Source organism: Bombina bombina, chromosome 5, assembly GCF_027579735.1.
Source record: "Bombina bombina isolate aBomBom1 chromosome 5, aBomBom1.pri, whole genome shotgun sequence".
Classification (NCBI taxonomy): domain Eukaryota; kingdom Metazoa; phylum Chordata; class Amphibia; order Anura; family Bombinatoridae; genus Bombina; species Bombina bombina.
Window position 1 is genome coordinate 166,092,523 of NC_069503.1, and position 23,953 is coordinate 166,116,475.

The window sequence follows — 23,953 nt, forward strand, 5'->3', positions numbered from 1 at the left end:
GACTCTCTCATAGTTTTGAAATCTTCAAGCGCTCCCTAAAGACTCTACTGTTCAGGGATGCATACAACCTACACTAACCTTTGCTAATACCAGTTCCTCTCCTCCATTTCTATCCACCATGAACCCCCTTAGCATGTAAGCCTATGAGCCCAACTGTTTGCAGATAACCTTCATAAGAGCCGACTACAACAGTGCGACTCTCGGCAGGGCCATCTACCCATTTGATCCCTATAGATGTTACTTTGTATACTTTGTATACTCTATATATCTATGTTTATAATGCTGCTGAATGTGTTGGCGCACTACAAATAACCAATAATAATAATAAACATAATAACATATATACACACAAAAATACATACACACACACACACACACACACAAACAAATACATATACTGTCAGGGAATTGGTGAGTGACATTATGTAATATATATATTTACATACATACATATATTATATAGAGAAATAATTAATTTGTATGTGAAAATCTGGCTAATGTAAGTTGCATTAAATTCTGAAATCAAAATTTAACCCTAACCAGTTGCCAATTGAATACACATAGGTTATCTGATAAACAAAATCAAAGAGAAGACAGTTTTGATCACAGCCTGGGAATGTGTAATCAGATTTCCTATTAGATCACCTGACCCCCTGTCATGAACTTGTTACTGCTCCTTTAATTCCAAACCGTCACATGACCGGACTACCTACTTAAGCACCTCTCCCCCATTCACCTGTGCTAGGTAATTTGATGTCATGGGGATTATTCTCTCAAGCTCAACAGAATTCTATTGCTACTACATTGTTTAACTTGTGCCTTCCTGTTACTCTCCTTGTCAATCCTTCGTTATATAAGATCTGTATTAACTAGCTCTTCTCCGGTCAAGCTAGCAACTCTGCAATCTGTACGTCATTGCAGCGTGTGACGTCACTACAGGCCGAAGCCTCAGCGTTACTACTGTGTATCTCACAGCACGGTCACGTTCAGTTCAGAGAAGAGGTACAGACAAGCTACGGAACTCAATAACTTGAATCGTAAGCATTTAACTAACATCAGGAATATCACTAAAATGCTCTCTCATTTAATCTGAGTACTGTAACAGTGTTGTAGCGTGCTTACCTCTGATCTTATCCTAAGACTGTGTGTTCTGAACTTAAAGGGACAGTTTACTCAAAAAACTTCTCCCCTTTAATTTGTTCCCAATGATCCACTTTACCTGCTGGAGTGTATTAAATTGTTTACAAGTAGCTCCTTTACCCTTATATTGGCATTTGAAATTGTTGATTTAGCATGTGGTATCCCCACCTATTCTGAAAATTTGTGGCCGCAGGTCCCAGCTATAGATAAGCTTTGTAAACACAGCCAGCAGAAGAAACTACACTCCAAGTGGGATATAGCAGAGATAAGGTAATACAATGTTGATTTTCCATTGTTCTCTCCAAGTACTGGTAATTGTTTTATGGAAAGATACAAGATAAAGAAGCAGGTATATGTATACAGTGTGATACAGTAATGAGATCTGATTATAACTACAAGCTCAACCCATTTTATTAGGTTGTGGCTTCAAAACACAAAATCAGAGCTTTAATATACACAAAAAAAACATAAAAAGCTATTTTTCATAAATTTTTTCTCTGTAGTTGGTAAAAAAAAGCAATTGTAAACATATTAAGCGAAAAACCATTTTTCAGTATACTGTCCCTTTAATCCTCTGCGTGCTGATTGTTGTTGTACACTAGCTATAACTGCTGAGACTCCTTCTGACATTCTAACTACGACAAGTTCAATATATATATTCTGCAAGGATATGTGCTGACAGATTGCAAACTTTAACCAAGTCCGTTTTAGACACTCGTACTGCAACAAGTGCTATCTTCATTGCAACATATTTCATGCTTTACAGGCACTCACTATCAACCCACTACTAACTTGTCTTGTCTCAAACGCAGCATATGTGCATATACTGGTCTACCTTATACCTGTTTCTTTATAGTATCTAAGATAATCCTATTGATAATTGCTATCCCTATCAGGGTAGGGGAATTGAAAACTTACATCTATTTTTAGTTGTAAATTGATCTGACCTTAATTGGTCACCCTCTGGTCTATGAGCATAACAGGGTACTTATATCAACATGGTTTGGTGTGAGACTGAGTGGAGAGATACAGTAATATAAATAGATATAACTGGGTATCTACTTGAATCCTTACATAACTATCATACCTCCAGGAAAATTCATAGGGCTTGTCATAGACAAGACAACTTTTCTTAGGAATCAACAAAAAGTGGATCCACAGATTACTGATCCAAGATTGCATAAAGCTCCTGATGGTCTGTTCTATCATGGATGTGTGCTCTATGTTCCAAATACTCTCAGAGCTGAGATACTAGCTATGGCTCATGAAAACTCTATCTCAGGTCATCCAGGGTTCCAAAAAACCCTCCATCTGATTTAAAGAGACTTTTGGTGGCCAGAGATGGAACATTCCATTAAACATTATATACAAGGCTGTTCTGTTTTCACCAGATGTAAGCCTCAACGTATTCATCCATATGGATTTCTTCTCTCTCTCCCTATTGCTGACAGACCTTAGCAACACATTGCGATGGACTTCATTGTAGAATTACCTCCATCCTCTAATAACACCACTATACTCATTGTAGTAGACCTCTTCTCGAAGATGGCACATTTTATACCCGTACATACCCTGCCAACTGCATCTGAAACAGAGGAATTGTTTATCAAACACATCATCCGTCTTCATGGACTTCCTAATTCTATAACCATGGATAGGGGAATGCAGTTTACCTCCAGGTTTTGGACTCAATTATGTGCTAGTTTACACATTGAACAATGTTTAAGTTCGGCCTACCATCCTCAGACCAATGGGCAAACTGAAAGGACTAACCAATCTTTAGAGCAATATTTACGTTGTTATTGCTCTTTCCAACAGGACAACTGGACATCTCTGTTACCTACTGCCGAATTCTCCTATAATAACACCATCAATGCATCTACTAAACTAACACCCTTCTACATTAACTATGGTTATCATCCTTCATACCATCTACTGCAAAAAGGTGATAGCACCTAGCCATTGGTGAATGACACCATTAATACCATTGCTCAAGGATTCACTTTACTCAAGGAAACTTTACAACAAGCCCAAACCAAACAAAAACACTACTACGATCTGAGAAGATCAAAACCTCCTGAGTACAAATTGGGGGATATGGTATGGCTTTACTCGAAGCATCTTAAACTTCATATTCCAAGTAAAAAGCTTGGAAGTCTGTTCATTGGACCCTACAAGATCATCATAATCATTAACCCCAAATCAGTCACTCTTCAACTACCGTCTTCCTTCAAGATACACCCAACGTTCCATGTCTCCCTCCTGAAGCCGTACGTCGCAGTCCGAACTGACACCCGGACCTACCTATATCCCACTCCCTTGATGGATGACACCTCTTATGAAATAGAGACGATACTGGATTCCAGATGCCATAAGCATTCTCTTAAGTATCTTGTTTGTTGGAAGGGTTACGGTCCTGAGTAGGATTCCTGGGAACCTTCCACGAACTTATCGGCTCCCAATCTTGTATCCTTGTTCCACCGTCGTTCCTGGATCATCCCAAATCCTGATACTGTTCCTTTAATTCCAAACCGTCACATGACCGGACTACCTACTTAAGCACCTCTCCCCATTCACCTGTGCTAGGTAATTTGTTGTCATGGGGATTATTCTCTCAAGCTCAAAAGAATTCTATTGCTACTACATTGTTTAACTTGTGCCTTCCTGTTACTCTCCTTGTCAATCCTTCGCTATATAGGATCTGCATTAACTAGCTCTTCTCCGGTCAAGCTAGCAACTCTGCAATCTGTATCTCATCGCAGCATGTGACGTCACTACAGGCCGAAGCCTCATCGTTACTGCTGCGTATCTCACAGCACGGTCACGTTCAGTTCAGAGGAGAGGTACAGACAAGCTACGGAACTCAATAACTTGAATCGTAAGCATTCAATTAACATCAGGAATATCACTACTAACACGGTACCGTAAAATGCTCTCTCATTTAATCTGAGTACTGTAACAGTGTTGTAGCGTGCTTACCTCTGATCTTATCCTGAGACTGTGTGTTCTGAACTTCACCCTCTGTAGCATGCTGATTGTTGTTGTACACTAGTTATAACTGCTGAGACTCCTTCTGACATTATAACTATGACAAGTTCAATTCTGCAAGGATATGTGCTGACAGATTGCAAACTTCAACCAAGTCTGTTTTAGACACTCTTACTGCAACAAGTGCTATATTCATTGCAACATATTTCATGCTTTACAGGCACTCACTATCAACCCACTACTAACTTGTCTTGTCTCAAATGCAGCATATGTGCATATACTGGTCTACCTTATACCTGTTTCTTTATAGTATCTAATATAATCCTATTGATAATTGCTATCCCTATCATTGTAGGGGAATTGAACACTTACAACTATTTTTAATTGTAAATTGATCTGACCTTAATTGGTCACCCTCAGGTCTATAAGCATAACAGGGTACTTATATCAACAAGGTACCTGTTGTTTGGTGTGAGACTGAGTGGAGAGATACAGTAGTATAAATAGATATAACTGGGTATTTACTCGAACGTGAAAATATGAAAAAGTTGGGAGCCGCAGTAAAACAGTATTAGCTTTATTTCCATTCGTTAAAAAAGGAACATAACATGTAGTAAAAGACAAACATGCCCTTAGTTAATAGAACAGCTCACGCATTTCAGCTTCCTAGCCGTACTCCATAGGAAGCCGAAACGCGTGAGCTGTTCTATTAACTAAGGGCATGTTTGTCTTTTACTACATGTTATGTTCCTGTTTTAACGAAGGGAAATAAAGCTAATACTGTTTTACTGCGGCTCCCAACTTTTTCATATTTTCACATTGGGCCATTTTTGGAGCAAGCAGTATTCATCCCTGAGCCTTATAAATACACAGATACCCAGACGTGATGGCAGTTTAAATCTTGAAATTAGCAGGAGAAACGTACTCCTAGATTATGTGTTTTGCATTAGAAGGGGTGCGTTAGTTACGTGTCTTTTATTTCCTACGCGCACTTTTAACGTAGGTATTACGAGTCTCAAAACAACCTCCTAGTGTCGCGGTAACACGACTACCGCGTTTATTTTATACGCGTAATCACGCCCGCGTTAAACAGTCTCCCATAGAGATCAATGAGAAATCAGAGAAGCACGCATTTTTCACCTAACACTCGATCTCGCGAGAAATACGCACTGCTCTGTCATATTACGTATACCACATAATGCACAACAAAAACACACAGCAAATGTACTAACAACAATCACGCAACATAGCACAGACGAATTACACATTCACAAGAAAGAAAAAAAGAAAAAAATTACAATAAACGAGGAATACGATCCTACAACACGGAGCAAAACAACACGAATCTAAATTTGCACACTCATACACTAACAAAACACTTACATTCAACATTACGGAATATTAGTACAAACAAACATTTACAACACTTCACAAATATGACACAATCACAAATCAACATTTAGATTTACACATAATACTTTTGGACAATGTTATGCAAAACTATCACTATGACATCATCGCATTCTACACATTCCACAAATACTAACTCAATATGAGCATGCGCAAATTCACACAAGTAATACACATTGCACACAAACTAATTACCAACAAAGCACACCTGAACATAATGTACAAGGCAAACCGGTACATCATTAAACATTTACATAGGGTATATAAGCAGGCCACAAGCATGGCTTCTTTGACTGTGTTGCTGGTGGGTTTTTGGAGATTATAGAGAGAGATTTAGTGCGTTATTGTGAGAGTTAGTGTGAGTTAGTGTTCTTGTGAGAGTTAGTGTTAGTGTGAGATGAGTTAGTGTTATTGTGAGACTTAGTTAGTGGTAGTGTGAGTTAGTGGTAGTGTGAGAGTTAATTAGTGGTAGTGTGAGTCAGTGGTAGTGTGAGAGTTAGTTAGTGGTAGTGTGAAAGTTAGTTAGTGGTAGTGTGAGATAGTGAGTTAGCGGTAGTGTGAGATAGTGAGTTAGTGGTAGTGTGAGATAGTGAGTTAGTGGTAGTGAGTGAGAGTTGGTTTGGGTGAGTGTGCGAGTGGTTTTTCTGTATACTTAACACATTTACACGCAAACACATTCAATACATACATACACTTATCAATAACACTACATACACTCCATACCCCATCCCCTCTCATACTACACTCTATACCCCACTCCCTGTAATCTCATTCCCTTTCATCCCATACCCCATTCCCTTTCATTCATTACCCCATTCCCTGTAAGCCCATACCCATCCCATAGTTAGATTTTGTTTACATATCCTCATTTTAGTCTTCTTATATATTTTTGTTTGTTAAAAACTCCTTACCCTCTTTTATTTATATCCCTTTCACACTTTGAGCACTTTTTATTTTTTTGTTATTTATTTTGACCCCCTTTCATTTGTGCACATTCACTTTTTATTGGAGTATGTCGGGAGGGTGTGATAAGGGGCATATTAGCCCGGAACTATTACAGTTCCTCACGACTGAGTTTAGATGAGAGGTTATAGAGGACGTCAGGCAGGAGCTTAGTCAGGAGAGGGGGAGAGGGAGGGGGAGAGGAAGAGGAACAGTACAGGAAGGGGGACAGGAAGGGGGTCAGGAAGGGGGGGAGGAAGCGGTGGGTGGACCCGGACACTTTGTTCAAGATGAACAAGTGGCTGGGCCCAGTGGCGGACAGCGAAGAGCTTCAAAGTCCGGGAATCAGAGGACACCATCACAGGGGAAAACCAAGCTGACTAAGGGAGGCGAGGTATACTATGGAGGAGAAGGAGGCCCTCGTAGAGGCTTATATGCAGAGGGCTAGGAGGCTGCAGGCTCAGAAGGCCACCCCTAGGGAGAAGAGGAAGCTATGACTGGAGATCAGGGATGCAGTTAATGCAATGGGGGCATGTAACAGGGATGTCGAGTCTATAAAGCCTTGCTACCGGGACTGCAAAATGGAACTCAAAAGAAAGATCTCCCGGGAGTACCAATACGCAACAGGGACCGGTGGCGGGCCTGAAATGACCGTTGAATATTCCCGATGGGAGTATATGTTGCGTCCCATCATCTCCGAGTTGGCCATAGTCGGGATCGGAGGAGTCGATACCGGGAACCTGCCACTCTCATCTGACGGTAAGCTCATGTAATAATCTCTGTACATAAAAAATAAATAATGTATTCAAGGATATGATTAACGCAATTACGCTTTTTTACACATTATTTCGTAAACGCATTCACAATTACCTTGCGATTACATTAGTATCTAGGCTACAGATTAGGTGTGCATTTAAACAGACTGAAAACAAATGCAAAAACACATTCACATTGACCAGATAGATATCAGAAACACGGTTTGGAAAATGCGGAAATCGTATTGATTGTTATATTTCAAAGTAGATTAATGAGGCTGCATTTGTAATTCTATTGTAAGCAAAAGCATTTACATCTTTATTTGGAACTATGCTAATATATACATTTCTTTCTTTTTACAATATACAGAGTCTGGGGAGGAGGCAGCACAGCAACTACAGGCACCTCCTTCACCCAGGTATGAGAGTGGTGGAGATGACTCGCCACCTCTGGGAGACATGGAAGACATCCCTCTATACTCCTCCTCAGAAGAAGCCCCCACTGCAGAAGAGATCCCTGCAGCAGCCCCTCCTGCACCAGCAGCCCCTCCAGCACCAGCAGCCCCTCCAGCACCAGCAGCCCGCCGTGCACCAGCAGCCCCTCAGGAGGAGATAGCAGAGGTGCAGATATTAAGAGATTTTCAACAGATGCTTGCCTCCCGGAGGGAAAATCTTCAAAGAAAAATGCAGATGACAGAAGATATTCATGCCATTCGAGAAGGCCAAAGAGTGCTTATACAAGGCCAAAGAGACATTATCCAAGGACAAAACAAGATCTTGCATACTCTCAGAGATATATTGCAGGTCCTCCGGGAGGCGCATAATGCACCATATGCTGCTCGGCCATCTGCTCTTGTGCCATCTGCTGCTGGGCCATCTGATCCTGGGCCATCTGCTGCTGGGCCATCTGCTCTTGTGACATCTGCTGCTGGGCCATCTGATCCTGGGCCATCTGCTGCTGGGCCATCTGATCCTGGGTCATCTGCTCCTGGTACTCCTCAACCTCCTACTCAGCCGGGTCATCCCAGTACTCCTCCTTCCCCTCTTCCACAAACATCTCCCATGAGAATTCGTTGGAGGGAGCAGTTGCCCCCCCAGAGCCTCAGTCTTGTGGGAAGAGGGGAAGGAAGAGGAAGTAAGTATTTTTTCCTATATATATTTTTATTTATTTAATGTGTAATGGATAGGTATGTGATGATGTGGTCTTCTTACACTTGTGGACCACACTCTGTATATTATCTGCTTCTATGGGACCGGGTCCATGGAGGCAGATTGTTTGCAGAGTGTGGGTTACAAGTGTGTGGACACCACATCATCACATACCTATCCTTGTTGATTACATTGATTGGTTTCTGTGATGTGATGTCCAAACTGTTTCCCTAATCTCAAACAAAATGACCATTACAATTATACATAATGGCATATTACTGTTTGAATGCCAACAACACAGCTTAAAGGGACAGTCAGAACATTATTGTTTTTTTACAAAGAAAACACTTTATCACGCATTATCAAGTTTGGAAAAACAACACTTAGAGAAATACACGTTTTACTTCTGTGATTAACCTTGTATCTATGCCTCGGAAAAATGACCACTTATTTATGTTCTTTTGACAGACCAACATTTCAGCCAATCACTGATCAATCCAGGGTAACTATACTGTATGAGCTCAATATTTTCTATATGAAAATGCAAAAAAAATGCCCTCTAGTGGTCAAAAAGCATTCAGATTAGGGGGTCAATCCGATAAAAATCGTCGCCCGCAAAAGCCGGCGACGCCAATATTTGCGCTGGTTTGGTATCCTATATACGGCGTAACTTAGAAGTTACACGCGTATATTTCTGCCGTCGCCCGTAGTTTTTTGGGCCATAGGCAGGTATACCAAACCAGCGCAGTTTGGTATCCAATATGCAGCGTAAGGACTTACGTGGCGAAAATGGAGAAATCTTACTCCATTTTCACCTCGCCACAAAAAGCAGCCGTAAGAAGCCTTACGCTGACTATTGGAGCCCCGTAACTCCCTAAACTAGCTAGAAAATAAACCTAACACCTAACACATGCGCAATGTCTATCTAGCTGTCACCCTCGATCTGCTAAATAAAACCTAACACCTAACGCATGCGCAATGTCTATCTACCTGTCAACCGCGATCCCCCGCCGCAATCCCTAATAAAGTTATTAACCCCTAAACCGCCGCCATCTACATAAACTAACCCCCTACTGTGAGCCCCTAAAACCGCCGCCACCTACCGTATCTATCCCCTAATGTGAACACTTTACACCGCTGCCATCTACCTTATCTATCCCCTAATCTGACCCTTTATACCGCCGCCACCTATATAAAAATTATTAACCCCTAATCTAATTCCCCTATACCGCCGCCATCTATATTAATAGTATTAACCCCTAATGTAAGCCCCTTACACCGCCGCAATCTATATTAAAATGATTAACCCTTAATTTAATCCCCCTACCCCGCCGCCATCTATATTAAAATGATTTAACCCCTAATTTAATCTACCTACCCCGCCGCCAGCTATGTTATCTATATTAACCCTAAGTATATTATAGTTAATATAGTTATTACATTATATATATTAACTATATTAACCCTAATTATATTAGGGTTAATATAGTTACTATAGTATTTATATTAACTATATTAACTCTATCTAACCCTAGCACCCCTAACTAAATTCTTATTAAATTAATCTAATTCATATTATAAACTAAAATATTCCTATTTAAATCTAAATACTTACCTATAAAATAAACCCTAAGATAGCTACAATATAATTAATAATTACATTATAGCTATGTTAGGGTTTATATTTATTTTACAGGTAAATTGTTAATTATTTTAACTAGGTATAATAGCTATTAAATAGTTATTAACTATTTAATATCTACCTAGTTAAAATAATTACCCAATTACCTGTAAAATAAATCCTAACCTAAGTTACAAATACACCTACACTATCAATAAATTAAATAAACTACAAATATCTATCTAAAAATACAATTAAATAAACTAAACTAAATTACAAAAAAAAAACACTAAATTACAAAAAATAAAAAAAAGATTACAAGATTTTTAAGCTAATTACACCTATTCTAAGCCCCCTAATAAAATAATAAAGCCCCCCAAAATAAAAAAATTCCCTGCCATATTCTAAATTAAAAAAAGTTCAAAGCTCTTTACCTTACCAGCCCTTAAAAGGGCCTTTTGTGGGGCATGCCCCAAAGAATTCAGCTCTTTTGCATTTCAATAAATATTCAATACCCCCCCCCAACATTACAACCCACCACCCACATACCCCTATTCTAAACCCACCCAAACCCCCCTTAAAAAAGCCTAACACTACCCCCCTGAAGATCTCCCTACCTTGTCTTCACCACACCGGGCTGAACTCCTCATCCGATCCGGGCGACGTCTTCCTCCAAGCGGCAAAGAAGAATTCTTCATCCCGGCAACGTCTTCCTCCAAGCGGCAGCAAAGTCTTCTTCCTTCCGGCAGCATCTTCCATCAATCGGCATCTTCAATCTTCTTTCTTCGCTCCGCCGCCGCGGAGCATCCATCCCGGCCGACGACTGAACGACGAATGAGGTACCTTTAAATGACGTCATCCAAGATGGCGTCCGCCGAATTCCGATTGGCTGATAGGATTCTATCAGCCAATCGGAATTAAGGTAGAAAAATCTGATTGGCTGATTGAATCAGCCAATCAGATTTAAATTCAATCCGATTGGCTGATTGGTTCAACATGAGTCTAACATGTATTTTTTTTCCTCTTGATATTTAAAAAAAAATAAAAAAGGTTCATACATTAAATCTATACCTATCCATAATTTAAAATACCATTATATTGTCTAATCAATATTAGATTTAAATATCATCATTTTAAATTAGACAAAATAATGCATATCCCATTTTAAAAAAACATTTATATTGTATGCTGAACATAAATATAATATTTAATGTCCCTTCAAATAATATACCTCTATATCAACTATAAAATGTATTCCTTTGTCTGATTGGTCAGAATGTGATTCCTCTGTAGCATAAAGTAGGGGAAATGTATGTAAAATAAAAATATTCTAATCTAGGACATGTAACTATTCCTAATTCTTAACATTCTTCATCCTGTGATTCTTAACTAGTATGCATTGTGCAAACCAACCTGTATGCATGGTCTTTGAACGTCAATTATCTTGAAAATAACAGTTTATCTTCATTAGGTGTCTTCTTCATCATTTTCAAATGAGAGGATTGGGAAATACCATCTAAAAATAAAAAAAAACCATTATCTAAGTGTCTCCAATAGGATGCATCCACAGCCTTAATCCATCAAATTGTTGCCACTTACCATGTGAACGTGTCTTTGTATGGTTTTCAAGGTCAGCACATTTGAAAGACAATGCCAGACATGATCACATTGGTATTGATCACTTTAAATCTGGGATTCTTGACTTTCAGTCTGGAATACTTCAATTTCAGTCTGGGATACTTCACTTTCAGTCTTGAATTCTTCACTTTCAGTCTTGAATTCTTCACTTTCAGTCTTTAGAGGAAGTCATCTCCCTAATGGCATAAAAAGTGAGAATCAAACAATTAATACAAGTGTGTGAATTATTTCTGCAGCCCTCTCCCACCCCCCATTTCTGAAACAATTTCTGTCACTAGCTTACTAAGCATGTGTAGCATCTTGTGTTATGTTCTATCAATCAAGTGTGAAGATGAGTCAGATATTGAGCAGACCTAATGTGATGTCCTGATTTATGCAGGAACTTTTGCAGTGTTATTGAATTAAGGGTTTGTTGCTCTTTTAGTGAATAAAACAGGCAGTATGATTTGAACTACCTGTTAGATCACTGGTGAGACTTTTACTGGTAGAAAACTTCGTAGATGCCAAATAGAGGCAAGGAATATTTAGGTAGAAACATTTGTTGCAATATAAGTAAGGAACATAAAGCAAACAGTTCTGAATAAATGATAAAAGAAAAATGTAATTTGATACACTTTGAAAGCGTCAGTAATTGATTCCTGTTGTAGCACTGTTCAGATATGGCTTCACGCACTCACACACTCATTCATAAAATATATACATCACAGACAGACTATGGTAATAACCGGAAGATTCAGCAAGGTAATGTGGATGGTTTCCAGAAAGTGACAACGTAAGAACAATCCTTTGTAAATGGATTAAATATTACCTTCAGTTTGAAGAGAGCGGTTTTACCTCTGTGACCGGTATACAGCTTCAGTGAGAGTGCGGCTTCCAGACGCTGCAAGTAGATCCGGTGCTCCTTGATTCAGTTTGTTTGTTAAATTAGAATTCCGGAAGAATGAGTAAATACTTTGTAAGTAAAATGTACAACAAAAGATTCTAGCTTACTACTCCTGTTTATAGAGAGAAAGAAATCAAAGCAAGTTAGGAATTTTCAAAGTAGAATCACAGCAATAGGGATGCGGTCAAATAAGCTGCAAAGGGAAAACAATTTTCAGGCAAGGAATGATGGTTCAGGTGTGCCTGATATAGGTTGGAGGAAAGGTAGGCGGGATATACCTTAAAGGTATATCACACACTCCCCCCACTAAGGGTCCCCCCAATTGACGAGAGGGATGGCTTCAAAGGATATCTGCGATGAAAAGATCTAATTAAACGGGGAGCAGAAATGTCAGTGCTACGATGCCAAGAATTGTCCTCAGGACCAAAACCTTTCCATTTTAATAAGTACTCTAAGTGATGATTCTTGATCCTAGAATCTAGAATATGTTCCACCTCAAATTCATCGTGGTCATCTATTTGTAACGCAGTTGGAGTCTGAAGACTGGATGGTACGATAGAAGTATAAGGTTTAATCAGAGATACATGTATAGTGGGATGAATCCTATAAGCTGCAGGAAGAGTTAAACATACTGTCATAGGGTTCAAAATTTTATTGATTACAAAAGGTCCAATGTATTGATTTGCCAATTTCTTAGAGGGTACATGGAGTTTTAGATTCTTTACAGATAGTAATACTTTGTCACCCACTTTATAGACTGGACTGGGTCTGTGACGTTTATCATAATAAGCTTTCTGGTAATTCTTTGCGTCAGATAAATGTTTTTTGACTAGGGCTAATCTTGCTTCTAGTTGTAAAGAATAGTCTTTAGCGGCTGGAGAATTTACATCAGTTTTAGATAGAGTCAAAGTTGTTGGATGATAGCCATAGGTTGCATAGAACGGTGTCATTTTTGTTGAAGATGATACTGAATTGTTGTAAGAGAATTCCGCCATTGATAAATAATCCATCCAATCATCTTGCAAATGGGAAATGTAACAACGAAGATATTGTTCCAATGTTTGGTTTAGTTTCTCAGTCATCCCATTGGTTTGAGGATGGAAAGCTGTTGAGTATCTTGGTGTAATTTTTAATAATTTGCATAATGATCTCCAAAAGGATGAGGTGAATTGTGTACCTCTATCTGTTATAATATCAGTGGGTAGTCCATGAAGTTTTACTATGTGATTAAGAAAAACATTAGCTGTAATAAAAGCGGAAGGTAACCTTTTTAGAGGTATAAAATGTCCCAACTTTGTCAGATGATCTATTACAACTAATATAGTGTTAAAGTTCCTTGATTTTGGTAGCTCTACGATAAAGTCCATCGAGATCATGGACCAGGGTTTATCCGGAACTGGCAATGGGGTCAACAATCCGATAGGCCCTTTATGATCTATTTTATTTCTAGCACAAATGTCACAGGAATTGACATAATCTTGAATGGTTTGATTCATGTGGGGCCACCAAAAGTTTCTTCTTGTTTTTTCAATGGTTTTTTGTATTCCGGTATGACCGGATAAAGGTTCATCATGAGTGTGTTTCAATATTTGTTTCCTTAATGAACTGGGTATATACAATTGATTTTTATGATTTATCAAACCAGTATTTAAGTTTTTGTGACAGGATTTAGGTGTAATGGTTTCTTTTTCTTGTGCCCTTTTAATCTCCTCCTCTAGAGGTGTTAGGGCTCCAATAAATTTTTCGATTGGTACTATTGGAGTCATGGTCTCTTGAGGTGTCATTTCCTGTACTCTGGATAACGCATCAGCCTTGGTATTCAGACTTCCTGGTCGGTAAGTGATCAAGAAATTGAACCTATCTAAGAATAGAGACCATCTTACTTGTCTGAAAGATAGAGTTTTACTTTTCTTCAAATATTCCAGATTCTTATGATCTGTGAAGATTTTAAATGGTTTTTGTGTACCTTCCAGTAAGTGTCTCCATTGTTCGAGGGATACTTTGATAGCAAGGAGTTCTTTATCTCCTATACTATAATTATTTTCTGCTGGTGTGAATCTTCTTGAATAATAAGCTACAGGAAATAATTCTGATTTGTTATCTACTTGTTGAGATAGAACTGCTCCTATACCTGAACTTGATGCATCTACCTCTAATACATATTGCAGCTCAGGATCTGGCATGTGTAAAATGGGGGCTTTGGAAAATTGCCCTTTTAAGTATTCAAAAGCTGATTGGGCCTGTTCGGTCCATTTATATCTTTGTTTCTTACTAGTCAACTGAGTTAAGGGCTTTACTATATCAGAAAAGTTTTTTATAAACTTTCGATAGTAATTGGCAAAGCCAATAAAACGTTGTAGTGCACGAACTGATTTTGGTGTAGGCCATTCTAATACAGATGAAACTTTATCTGGATCCATTTGGATCCTATTAGGAGTTATTATGTATCCCAGGAATTTAATTTTGTTAACATGAAATAAACACTTTTCATGTTTGGCATATAACTTGTGTTCCTTCAATCGCATTAAGACCCAACGTACATGTCTTTCGTGTTCTTCTTCTGTTTTGGAATAAATCAGAATGTCATCTAAATACACTATGACACAAATATCCATTAAATCTCGGAAGATTTCATTAATAAAGTGTTGGAAAGTGGCTGGAGCATTGCTCAATCCAAAAGGCATTACATTGTATTGGTATAACCCATATCGAGTCCGAAAAGCGGTCTTCCATTCGTCACCTTTCTTCATTCTGATAAGGTTGTATGCCCCTTTTAAATCTAATTTAGTAAATATTTGTGCTCCTTTTAACCGTTCTATTATCTCTGGTATTAGTGGTAATGGATACCTGTTTTTTATGGTTATAGAGTTTAAAGCCCTGTAGTCAATTATAGGCCTTAGAGTGCCATCTTTGTTTTTTACCAAAAACATGCCTGCAGCAGCAGGGGATGTGGAGTGAGATATAAATCCCTTTCTCAGGTTGTCATCCAAATAGGACCTTAAGTATACTAACTCATCTTGTGATAGAGGATAGATCTTCCCATGCGGTATTGGTGACCCTGGAATGATATCTATAGGGCAATCGAAGCTTCTGTGGGGTGGTAAATTTTCTGCTTCTTTCAAATTGAAGACCTCTGCCAAATCCTGATATATCCCTGGTATCCCTATCTCAGATGATGAAAGAATGCTATGAGGATAACAGGTGTTTATGCAATATGTTGAGTCTAGTTTAAGTTTTGAATGTTCCCAATCTATTTTAGGATTATGTTTGTGCAGCCAACTATATCCTAAAATAATAGTATGTAGTGATATGGGGATCACATCAAATGTAATATATTCTGTGTGCCCCTTGTTTATCTTTGTGAGCAAAGGTATTGTTTGGTGTGTAATGGGTCCCTTATTTATTAAAGTACCATCAATTGATTTTACAAACACGGGGTTCTGCTTGCAAACCAGAGGAATTTTATTATTTACAATATATACAGAATCAATATAGTTCCCAGATGCACCTGAGTCAATCAATGCCTTGGAGTGTATATTTTCCTGATCCCACTGCAAAGAGAGAGGTAAAGTCAATTGCATTGTATCTGAGATATGATATATGTTTTGATAACCTGTTTTCTTACCCTTCTTTTGTCTTTGTAATGAAGGACAGCTTGAGACGTTATGTTCTTTTTGTCCACAGTATAAACATAAGTTTTCTAATCTTCTTCTCATTTTTTCCTCATTACTTAGTGGCCCCTTGATAGTGCCTATCTCCATAGGGGTTACACTACCTTGATGTTTCTCAGATGTTGTAGTGTAAGTATTCTGTCGCCTGGGTATTGTGTCTGAAGTAAATCTCTCTGCTCGCCGTTCCCTGAGTCTTCTATCTATGGATGTGCTTAATTTTATAAGTCCTGGAAGAGTATCAGGCATTTCCTGGCGAGACAGTTCATCCTTAAGGTTTTCAGATAGGCCCAGCCTAAACTGATTTTTAAGGCTAACTTGGTTCCATAGTGAGTCTGTTGCCCACATTTGAAATTCAGTTGTGTACTCCTCCACCGTGCGCTTACCCTGTTTGAGTGCGCGTAGCTTAGATTCTGCAGTGATTTGTGTATCTGTGTCTTCATATAAATTAGACATAGCTTGAAAGAAATCCTGTAGTGAATCCAAAATTGGGTCATTATTTTCATAAAACCTGTTAGCCCAGGTCCTAGGCTCTCCTTGTAAAAATGAAATAGTGGTGCAAACCCTGATGCGGTCTGAATAATATGTGCGGGGTCTCATGGTAAAAAGAAGTTTACAAGCAGTCTTGAAATCTCTGAATTCATGTCTTTTGCCAGTGAAAGGTTGAGGGTAGTGAATATGGGGTTCAGGTACTTCAGTACTTTTATGAGACATATATTCTTTAACAATAGCTTTTAATGCGGTATTATCTGCTTGTACTTCTGTTAAACCTTGTGCAAGATAATCTAATTTTCTTTGTATGTTAGAGAACTCAGTTTTAATTTCATTTGCATCCATGATATTAAAGTTTTGTTTACCAGTAACAAACCCTTAGAACACTGTGGCCTGAAAATTATGTGATGTCCTGATTTATGCAGGAACTTTTGCAGTGTTATTGAATTAAGGGTTTGTTGCTCTTTTAGTGAATAAAACAGGCAGTATGATTTGAACTACCTGTTAGATCACTGGTGAGACTTTTACTGGTAGAAAACTTCGTAGATGCCAAATAGAGGCAAGGAATATTTAGGTAGAAACATTTGTTGCAATATAAGTAAGGAACATAAAGCAAACAGTTCTGAATAAATGATAAAAGAAAAATGTAATTTGATACACTTTGAAAGCGTCAGTAATTGATTCCTGTTGTAGCACTGTTCAGATATGGCTTCACGCACTCACACACTCATTCATAAAATATATACATCACAGACAGACTATGGTAATAACCGGAAGATTCAGCAAGGTAATGTGGATGGTTTCCAGAAAGTGACAACGTAAGAACAATCCTTTGTAAATGGATTAAATATTACCTTCAGTTTGAAGAGAGCGGTTTTACCTCTGTGACCGGTATACAGCTTCAGTGAGAGTGCGGCTTCCAGACGCTGCAAGTAGATCCGGTGCTCCTTGATTCAGTTTGTTTGTTAAATTAGAATTCCGGAAGAATGAGTAAATACTTTGTAAGTAAAATGTACAACAAAAGATTCTAGCTTACTACTCCTGTTTATAGAGAGAAAGAAATCAAAGCAAGTTAGGAATTTTCAAAGTAGAATCACAGCAATAGGGATGCGGTCAAATAAGCTGCAAAGGGAAAACAATTTTCAGGCAAGGAATGATGGTTCAGGTGTGCCTGATATAGGTTGGAGGAAAGGTAGGCGGGATATACCTTAAAGGTATATCACACCTAACCTCTAATGTTAGACTTTGAATCTGACTTTGAAGCATAGTCTTGCTAGAGGATCCCTTTCTGAGTATCCAAAATTCAAGTAATGTGGAAACTAAATGCTAGTTTGTAAAATGTATGCCATATGATGTCTGTTTGTGGCAAATTCCTGCCAGCCACAGTCCATACATTAGTTATACTTACCAGCTGATGTTGTCTTTAAAAACCAGGTGGCAAAGTCGTTACAGGACCCAATGACCAGAGCATCACCTATAGTAATAAATTAAACATTTTGAATCATTTGATGAACAATCCTAACATGTTTGCACAATTCTCTACTTGTCATTTCCCTAGAATTCATATATATTGGCAATACTCCTATCTAACTTCTATTATTTACCGTCTGAAGTGGCGGTTGATGATGTTTGCTCTGACATTGAGCCCCTCGTCCTGGAATGGCCCCTCTAGAATAGGCTCGTCTTTCTCATCTCTGAGGAAGCGTTGGGGCGCCTGGATGGCCGGCAGCATCCCAGCCCGCTCTGCAATATTATGCAGGACACTGCGGGCTATAACGATCTTCGCCACCTTACTAGGGCTGTATTGGAGGGCTCCTCCCGACCTGTCAAGGCATCTAAGTCTCATTTTGAGGAGCCCAAACATCCTCTCCACTACAGCCCTAGTCCGCTTGTGCTCCCTATTGTAGCGCTCCTGGACCTCATCAGTGGGCTTACGTATAGGCGTAATGAGCCAAGGTCGGCTCATGTAACCAGAATCACCTATAAATAATGAACATAACAAAATGACAAATATTAATATTTTTTTTTTAAATTATTATATTAAAATACTTTTCATTTGTGTACATGAAAATCCACTAAAATAAACATTTTCCATAAATAAGAATTATATGTTTAAATCACTTTCTCTATCTGCCCATTTAAGCTAAGACATGCTACCTATGCGTATTTCGCATAAACCAGACATTTTCTAGAATAAAAACAAAATGGTTAAATTGCATTCTCTATCTTCCCATTTAAGCTAAGACATGCTACATAACTGTTTTGAAATAAAACTAGACATTTGCGGAAAGACAATTAAATGGTTAAATTGCATCCTAGAGCTGGCCATTTAAGCTAAGACATGCTACATATCTGTTTGGAGCTAAAACTAGACATTTGTTGAAAGACAATTAAATGGTTACATTGCATTCTCTATTTGCCCATTTAAGCTAAGACATGCTACCTATGCGTATTTCTCATAAACCATACATTTTCTAGAATAAAAACAAAATTGGTAAATTCCATTCTCTATCTGGCCATTTAAGCTAAGACATGCTACATATTTGTTTGGAGCTAAAACTAGACATTTGCAGAAATAGACAATGACATGGTTAAAGTGCATTCTATAAATGCCCATTTAAGCTAAGACATGCACATATCTGTTTGGAGCTAAAAATAGACATTTGCAGAAAGAGACAATGACATGGTTAGATTGCATTCTCTATCTGGCCATTTAAGCTAAGACATGCTACATATGCGTATTTCGCATAAACCAGACATTTGCTAAACTAAAAACAAAATGGTTAAATTGCATTCTCTATCTGCCCATTTAAGCTAAGACATGCTACATATCTGTTTGGAGCTAAAACTAGACATTTGTTGAAAGACAATTAAATGGTTACATTGCATCCTATAGCTGCACATTTTGCACATTACACAAACACAACTGTTTTTTAAGACTACAGTGGCAATTGTCTAACTAATTAACGATGTTGTGCACAAATACTCACCAACGAGCCACCCAGGTGGAAACTGTCTTTCCCCAAACTGCCGCCACAGGGACGACTGTCTGAGGATGCGGGCATCCGTGCATCACAAACATACTGCACGTTGAGGCTATGGAAATGTTTGCGATTTCAGAAGGGCAAGTCATGTGCTGGAGCATGCAGCGCAATGTGGGTGCAATCTATTGCTCCCAAGACATTGGGCAATTCAGCTATTGCAAAGAATTCCCTCTTCAGACGCCTCCAATCACCATCATTCTGAGGGAATCCTATGTAATGCTTACTAACACGTACCATGGCGTCCAGAAAGTTATCAAAAACCACCGAGAAGGTACCTTGAGCCAGGCAAGGCATTTACCCCTCTCCAGATTGAAAACTCCCGGAGGCCAGGACGTGTATACAACTTAGCATCTTGGTGATGCCAGGGACAGCAGTCCTTAAAAGGCCAATGAGCTGTTCGCGATTGAACCTATACCTGTCATAAACCTCTAGGTCACTCATGTTTTCCAAGGTGAGTCTCACCCTGTAGACACAAGGACCTCTAACCAAACGAGCCATTTGTCTCTCTAGGAGCCGCCAAGCCCGCCTGAATTTATTAATCGCTACTTGTGCAGCAGCACCAGCAGCAATGTCTACCAGATCATCATCCATATTTGCTAAGCTAAGCAGCACAAAGCCAAACAGCAGAGCAAACACAACGCAAGGAGTAACAAGGTATGCAAAAACACAAAAGCGAATTGATACAATGTCGATCACAAGGGATGCCTTGGCCATGTTGTTTGGGGGATTTATAGTGTAATATGTCCAATGGTAGCGAGTTTGTAATGATTGCTGATTTTATACACTTGTTTGTATGTGAGGGCTCAAATGCTTTCAAAGTGGGCGGTTTTTTAGGTGTTTGCTGAAATGTTGTTTTCCCCCAATGAATCGCAATGTGAAAGTGTAAAATGTAACATATACAGTGCATCTTCGTAATGTTTGTTCATATGTGTAATAAATACTTAATAAACGCGATCTTATAGTAAAAAACACACGTCCACGCTAACATGAATGAAAGTGCATACTTGTGTATAATGGCATAGAATCTAATCAATCAATGTTGCTGCAATATTGTTTGTAAACGATAAAGTAACAGCTGACATCTATAATATTGTATATATAAGTGATTTGTGAGATGTCAATATTGTACGAGTCCCTTTAAAATCGCAATAATAATGATGTTCCAAACTGTCGTTTACATATATGTAGCATTATTGTATTGAGTGTTAAACTTCTGAAAGGGGCGGTACAGTCCTAAAGCTGTAATGTGTATGGTTGAAGCTTCTAATGATGTCATCATAATATCAACCTGCCTGTGTAGTTATCAAATCCTCGTTGTGTTGTTGTATTTTACTACATTGTTATTGTGTGCTGATTAAAATATAAATGTGTGCTTTGTGGTTGTGTGATGCGTGTTATGTACATAGATACGTATGTATGGTGATTCTCTCCCACATATGCTGACTTCTATAAAGCAGTATAGCATTGTTGTTCCTTCCCAAACAGTGACAGCTGTAATCTGTTCTAATGATGTTCTTATTGTACGTAATTCCTAATGGTATATTGTGAGTGATTTGTGATGTTAAAGGGACAGTAAAATCCCTATTTTATGTTTCCTGATGCATAGAGAGAATGTAATGTGTTTTTCCCCCATCATATCAATGCACATGTATGAGTGAATGCTACAAGTAATGTATGTGCATCCATTAATGATCATGTGTTAAGCCTATGTAGATATGCTGTTCATGAGTTGAATAAATGAAATGCTATAATAGAGGTAGATGATAGGTGTTTCCAATTGTCTACTGTTTGTGAATAATGAAATGTTCAAATTATTTTTCTGTCCGTTTAAATCTTATGTAATTATTCAAAATGTTTGTTACTAGTGATGGTGATTTGTAGTTGATGTAATGTAAATTTCTATAACAATTTGATGTTGTAGTGAATTTCACAGAAGTAAAAGCCATAAGTCCATAGGGAAATAGCCATTTCTTGATCTATTTGTCATAGCGGGACTAACGCAAGAAAACATGAGTTAATTTCACAATTCTAACGCTGGTATTACGAGTTTTCTTGTCTACGCTTTTTCCGTGCGTTAGGTAAATCTGGCTGTCGCGTGCACGAGCACAACTTCCCCATAGAAGTCAATGGAGGCTAAAAATGTGTGTATAAATAAAATCCAATACTGGTTTTGAGTGTAAATCATGTTTATTTCGTAATAAAAATCTTATTTGTGTATGTAATGTGCTGTATATTGTTTGTATGTATTGATTAGTGTATGTATGTGATAATATTAGTAGTTAGATGTAGCTATATGAGCGTCTGTTCCTGTCTGTCTATGTAAGTCAATGGAGAATGGATTTGTGTGTGTTTTTTTTTCAAACACCCGAGATCTCATAACTTTGATCCGTTCTATTTTGACATGAAAATATAAAAAATTAAAAACATATATAGTGTAGTGTTTGTATGAGTGTAAGTGTACTTTGTGTAATATTTTTTTTTGTGATTCGTGGATGTTTTTTTTCGTGGTAGATGTTAACTACTGGGTCTGGGTTGTCGGGAATGATTTCAGCATATAATTTTTTTTTAGTGGCGTTAAGGAAACTCGTAAGCGGCCGGAAAAAATCAGACCAGTAGTTAGTTTTACGCAACAAAACTGTTACATAAAACTCATAACTAAACTGTTACAAAGTACACTAACACCCATAAACTACCTATTAACCCCTAAACTGAGACCCTCCCGCATTGCAAACACTATATTAAAGTTATTAACCCCTAATCTGCCACTCCCGACATCGCTGCCACTAATAAAATTTATTAACCCCTATTACGCCCTCTCAACATCGTCACCACTATAATAAAGTTATTAACCCCTAAACCACCACCCTCCCGCATCGCAAACACTATTTAAATATTATTAACCCCTAATCTGCCATCCGCCCACATCGCCCTCACTATACTAAAGTTATTAACCCCTATTCTGCTGTTCCCATACACCGCCACCACTATAATAAACCTATTAACTCCTAAACCGCAAGCCCCCCACATCGCAATAAACTAATTTAAACTAGTAACCCCTAAACCTAATGCCCCCCTAACTTTATATTAAAATTACAAATCCCTATCTTAAATTTAAAAAAAAACTTACCTGTCAAATTAAAAAAAACTAAGTTTAAACTAACAATTAAACTAATATAACTAATAAACTAAAATTAAACTAACTACCAATTAAAGAAAACTAAAATACACATTAAAAAAAATCCTAACACTACTATAAAGATTACAAAGTATCTAATTACAAAAAATGAAAAATACTAAATTACAAAAAATAACAAACACTAAATTATGAAAAATAATAAACGAAATTATCAAAAATAAAAAAGAATTACACCTAATGTAATAGCCCTATAAAAATAAAAAAGCCCATCCAAAATAAAAAAAAACCCTAGCCTACAATAAACTACCAAGAACCCTTAAAATGGCCTTTTGTAGGGCATTGCCCTAAGTTAAAAAGCTCTTTTACCTGTAAAAAATATACAAAGACCCCCCAACAGTAAAACCCACCACCCAACCAACCCCGCAAAATAAAAAAACCTAACTCTAACAAAAATCTAAGCTACCCATTGCCCTGAAAAGGGCATTTGTATGGGCATTGCTCTTAAAGGACATTTAGCTCTTCTGCATTGCGCTGAAAGGGGCATTTAGCTCTTTTAAGAAAAACCGAAACCCTAAAGTAAAAAAAAAAAACACCCAAAAAAGTTTAAAAAATCTTAACACTAACCCCCGAAGATCCACTTACAGTTTCCGAAGTCCAGACATCCAGACTACAAGAAGTCTTCATCCAGGCGGTGAGGTCTTCATCCATCCATGAGGCATCTTCTATCTTCATCCAGGCATCATCTATCTTCATCCCGGCAGCATCATCTATCTTCATCCCCATGGCACGGAGTGGGTCCATCCTGAAGACATCCGGCGTGCAGCATCCTCTTCATACAGTCGCCACGGTATATTGAATCTTTAATGCAAGAGAGCCTTTTCAAAATGGTGTCCCTTGCATTCCTATTGACTAATTTGATTTTGGAAATTCAAATAAGCCAATAGGATGAGAGCTACTGAAATCCTATTGGCTGTTCAAATCAGCCAATAGAATGAGAGCTACTGAAATTCTATTGGCTGATTTGAACAGCCAATAGAATAAATTTGGGGGGTGGGGGTTTGTATACTGTTAAGGGGTGTTTGTTTTT